Source organism: Podarcis vaucheri, assembly GCF_965113315.1.
Source record: "Podarcis vaucheri genome assembly, chromosome: 5".
Classification (NCBI taxonomy): domain Eukaryota; kingdom Metazoa; phylum Chordata; class Lepidosauria; order Squamata; family Lacertidae; genus Podarcis; species Podarcis vaucheri.
In genome coordinates, this window is record NC_138763.1 from 25,768,566 (window position 1) to 25,774,450 (window position 5,885).

A 5,885-nucleotide genomic window follows, 5' to 3' on the forward strand; every position below is an offset into this window, starting at 1 on the left:
GCATGTTCAGCGTGCCCAGGCTTCGCGCAGCTCTCCACAAGGCATGGGAGCCCGGCGATGGGCTCCCGTGGCTTGTGGAGAGTTGCCTGCATGCTGAAGCCTGGGCGCACTGTTCTCAGCGCGCCCAGGCTTTGAGCTTCGTGCAGCTCTCCGCAAGCCATGGGAGCCCGGTGCCGGGCTCCCACGGCTTGTGGAGAGTTGCCTGTTCTTGGGCTTGGGCTTCCCCCGCCCCAGCCCCGCGCCTGGGGAAAAAATAATTCCCCCCCCCCTTATTCCCCCCCAAAAAAACTAGGTGTGCCTTATGGGACGGGGCATCCTATAGGGTGAAAAATACGGTAGGTTTTGTTTTAATCGCCTACTAGTGATCTGGCTGCTATCCATAGCAGTAATCTGATTACAGATTTAATATTCTTAACTACTTGCAGCCAACATGGTTCCGTCAGCTAGAGAAACCATGGAGCTGGGTTTATTCCCACCTTAGCTATTCATGGCCTTGGACAAATCACTCTTCTCTTATAGCCAACATGGTGCCATCCTATTAAGAACTTCAAGTCCCAGCATGGCCAATAGTCAGAGATGTTAGGAGTTGTAGTTTGCAACATCTCTGACAGCATCACATTGGCTACCCCTGTCTTTGCCTAAGGCAGGGGTGAGGAACATGTGGTCCTCCAAATATTGTTGGACTCCAAGTCCCATTAGCCCCAGACAGCAGAAACAAGGATTAAGGGAAGGTGGGAGTTTGTATTCCAGGAAATCTGGGAGACTGCAGAATCCCTACCCCTGGCCTTAGGGGATATCTTCACAACAGGGATGCCCCATCCCATTTTGCCACCTGAGGCCAAAGCCTCTCATATACCAGGGTTGTGTGGCTTCACCTGCAGCTTCTGGGTTACGGTGAGATCTCGTGAGAAGTCTGTGAGATTTCACTGGAACCAAGAAGCCACAGTCACTGCTCCTTGCTTCTCTGGTTGTGTCAGCTGGAGTGTGCCCCCCCCCCCGGGAGAAGTGAGGAGAAGTGATGGCAGTGTTAAGATCTCATGTGAGCTCAAGATCTCGCGAGATCTCGCCGGAAGATGTTGCAGGTTCTTCTTCTCACTTCTCTGGCAGCAGTGGCAGGGGTGGAGAACAGCCCATGGGGTGGGGGTGGGGTGTTGCCTCTTGAGATTCCGCCACCTGAGGCGTCTGCCTCAGTCCGCCTCATGTTCACAAGTTGCTTCACACGTTGAATTAACTGCCGTTCCTGCTTCCTGGGAATGGGGTGCAGCCTTGTGCTCATCTCAAATAGGAATTGGGCCCTTCCAATGCTGGAAAGTCACTTCTTGGATCTACACCACAGATTCTATTTGCACAAAGCTTCCTCCATAGTCGTCGTCCTCATTTCCCCACCCTCCTTGCCTTGTACCTTTCCACAAGGAGAAAAATTAATAAATATTGTCAAGATGGAGTAGCTCATGAAAATGTCCCAAAGTGGATTTTAGAAAGATATTGTGCAGGTAATGTGATATGTCCCTTTAATTTCGTTTCCTAATTATTTGCCTTCATCCAGCAGTACTAATGCTTAGTACTGCTTAGTGACAGAGCACTTACCTGGGCGCATTTATGTAGACTGACATGTTAGAATAAGAAATAAGAAAAATGTAATTATTTAAGTACCTACATTAGATCAAGGCTTTTCTCATCAGCAGCATCGTGGACCTGAGAGATTTCTAAATCATGATTTCATCTGAGAGAAAAGCTAATTTGGAAGAGGAGATATTCAAAGCGGAATCTGTCGTGGTGAGTTTCCCAAGTCCAAGCACTCATGAGCGAGAAATTAATAACTTTAAAAAAAGAGATAAAAGGCTTCATCTCTGAAATTGGTTCAACAATTTTCGATATCAGATTAGCATTTCTCTTGCAATTCCTATCTCCGTAGTGGAACATCCTGTAAGGGAGTGCCTCTAAACTCAAACTATTAACATATTCCATTGCACAATGATATTTTAAAATAACCCAAGTGCCAAATGAAATACACAAAGAACTGGATTATGATAAGGGTCCAACACTGAGACGTTGCCCTAGCATTCCGCTATCCTCAGTGATCAAGAGTGACCACTTTTTATTTGACTTGAAATGTCAATTAGTGTCAAGCTCTTCTCTTGACACAGTTTCTTATTTCACCTAAATCAGCCCATATATATATATATATATATATATATATATATATATATATATATATAAAATCTTATACAGAACACTTATTGACTATTCCTGTCAACCAGTTTTATTAATAATAGTTTTCACAATAATACTTTATACAGTGGTTATCATTTAATAAGTGCGGCACACAGATTTAAAACAAGATATCCCCACCCCACAGAAATAGTCTAAAAGGAAAAGGTGATAAAGAGGGAAGAGGAAATCAAGTAGAAGCCAGTTATTTAAGTTTTGTAGCACTTAGAATAATCCGCTTGAATGTCTCATCTCTGCTTTCTTGGTTTCCAGACTCAACATAAAATATTGAATCTTGCCATAATTTAGCTGGCCCCCCTAGACATTATATAATTTATTTATTCTGAGTATTTTAGACCTTTTAGACTGAAACTCCCCAGTGCAGCTGATCCCAGTGGGGCTCCCTGTCAGCACCAATCAGTTGATCTGCTCTGGAAGTGAAACCTGCTTGCAGTGGAACAACTAGGAGCTCACTTTAACCTCCTGGTTGTTCCTGTGGAGTCATATCCTTACCTGCTACATACCTGCCCCCACATATGGCAAAAGGTGTGATACCATTGGGCATGCTTTGGTGGAAAGGGCCTGGCGGGCCAAAGGGGTGAAGCTTATTGGGCCAAATTTGGTTTGTGGGTCAGAAGTTCCCCACCCCTAGTTTGGAGGATTCTTCCCACTCTATTTCCAGCTTCATTTGGAGGAATTTTAATTAACAGTTTCTTTATTTTCATGCTTCCAAAAACACAATTAGCCCCTTCTGTGTCGTGGTGGGTTATTCCAATCCACTAAAATGATTCAGTGATCAGTGCCTCCTAGCAATTGTTTGCCATTCAGGAGGGAGTCCTTGACTGCAATTATTCTAGAACTGATCGAGAAGAGATTGCATTGTCTTTATGCTGCCCTCAAAGGGATTGAGGAACTCTTTGATCCCCTCATGGTGCAATCTTGTGCATGCTTACTCAGAAGTCCAGGGATTACCCCTAGGTAAGTATGCATCAGGTCGCAGTCTCAGTTCCTCTCTTTATATCCTCGGTGTTCCTTCTGACTTGGTGGGGTTGAAACAAGAAACATCAAGTTGATGTGAAGGAAGGCAAGGTGGTTCTCATGTGGGAATGTGCCCATTTTGACTTGCTGAAATAGAGGTGGTGAATGTTGCAACCCCTTTCAGCCCGATTGCAACACGAACTCTTTGATCCATGGTCAAGCCAGTAAGTCTCAGTGACATGTTCCTGTGCATTGTTTGGATTGTAAAGGTGCCCTTGTGGAATTTGCCTTTGATTTCTGCACAATATTCGTCTATTTTCAGTAAGCTGCCATGAAATAACAGTAATCACTTTGTTTACTTGGCTTGACTCCTATGTAAAAAACAGATTCGAAGGACTTCTTAAGGCATAGCTCAAAGTCTCTTGTTCTGCAGCTCCTTCAAAATTCATGGAAGAAAGATAACAATCCTTTGCCACAGGGACACCTGTTGCCTGGTCAAACTCTTCATATCCCAGGTGCAGTTCTAAGGCATGTTCATTCCGTTCAGAGTGCTGACAGCTTTTCTTTATACATTTATTGTATTCATGGAATACATCAAGTATAGAATGTTCTTTGGCATGCAAACTTTTCAACAGAATTTGGTGCATCATGTACTTGCATGAGTTGATTTCGGTGAACATGGTGTGTATCGCAAGTGAATGCTTCCAAGACACTTGGGCTTGGTTCGCATGTAGTGGCAAACCATGGTTTGGCTATTTGTGCTTGTGCACCCCTGTCTTTCTTCTCCCTCACATGCTCCAGTTCCACAACTCACTTCCACAAACCCAGGTTTGCCATTACATTCAGATGCAAGGACAGAATATTGCTTTCATTTCTTGTCTGCAGGCAGAAGAAGATCCAAAGCTCACACCCGCACTAAGAGAGATATAGATTTATAACATTTATAAAATACAATCCTAACAATAAAACAAAAATCAAACCACATCATAAAAGCATGTCAACAAACAGGAAATAACATCTATCATTGCAGGCTCTATTACCTTGCTGGAATAAAACAAAAGCTCTTCCATAAGTTACCCAAAAAGGTCTCCTTGCCTGTCCTCACCAACTGTACTTCTGTTGGTGGTGGGAGCAATGAAGAAAGCTTAAAAAGAAAATGAAGATCTTGAGCAGAAATCCCTGAGCAACAGCTTTGGGAACCAACTCTCATGGAACCACTAAAAAGCCATAGGAAGATAGGGTGCTGCCATATACTGAGTCTGACTATTGGACCATCCAACTCAGTATTGCTGACACTGTCTGGCAGCTGCTCTCCAGGGTCTCAGGGATGGTTCTCTCCCTGCCCTACCTAGAGAGATTGAACCTGGGTCTTTCTGCATATGGAACATGCCAGGCCATGGCCCTTCCCCATGTACGTTATGTGACAGAAGACTGCCTCTTGAGGTGGTGTGCTACAGCCTAACCCAAAACGGCTGTGAGTTGCTTAATAGTTAACATGACATTCATTGATACGTGCAAAGAAGCCCATCCTTTGCAATGGGCAGAGATTGTGTCACTTCTGAGGAGGGCAAACCTGTCAAGAGCTCCACTGGGAGCTTCACTTCGTGCAAATTCTTCTTCCTTTTAAGGAAGCACAGATGCCATATCACTGATAGATGCAGCAAGCGCTGAAATACTCTGTGGCAATCCATCTACATGGAGTTGCTGAGCAAGCACTTCTGGTGGTTCAAAGCTAGCTGTGAGTCAGGAAGATGCATATTTTAACTCTCTGTGTAACAGATCTGTGGTTGGTTAGGGCTTCCAACCAAAGCATCTCACAACTCCCCTCCTTTATTCTGAAAGGTGGCGGCAGCAAGGTAGCTGCATGTACAACATGCAATAAAGTATTTGTCAGAAACAGGTCCTCGCTGTAGTTGCAGATATTTTAGGAATGCTATTAGAAATGCCTGAAAACAGGGCATTGCAACTTCACAGTGAACCAATTTACACAAAAAGCTTAGCACCAGTTGCTTACAAGTGGCGCCAATGTGAGTGATCATTGAATGTGTGATTTGGGTTGTTTTAGAACACTTTAAGAAGTCAATGGATAGCTCTTGTAATCCACTCATGTGTCTAATACACATCCATATGTAAACCTGTTTCTTACACATGGGGTAACCGAAGTATCATTTGAGGATTTTTACTGGAGATCAGGGCACATGTAAACTGCAGAGGACATTGCTTTAGAATACCAGTATTGCCTTGCTTACTTGGGGAAACCAGTAAGAATAGACAAACACCAGTATTAATGGTGAAGGCCATGTTGGAAATGAACTGTAGATGCAGGTTGGACCCACTCCTATTTCTTGTGCTAGATATTTATTTTATCATGGCATGTCTTTCCTCCCAAGAGCTCAAGGTGGTATGTATGGCTTTCCACTGTCACATTTCATTCTCACGACAACCCTGGGAGGCAAGTTAGCCTGGCCTCAAATCACTCAGTGAGCTTCATGGATTGAACTTCATGGCTAAGTGGAGGTTTCAACCCTGATTCCTCAGGTCCCAGCCCAACACCCTAACCACTGCATCACACTGTCTATGCAGGCTACATTTGGCTAGATAACCAATCACAGCCCAAGTCATTATACTGTCTGCAGGTCAGGTCAGTACTTAAGATACTGTTGACTAAGCACTCCATCCTTTACCACCCAGGTTAG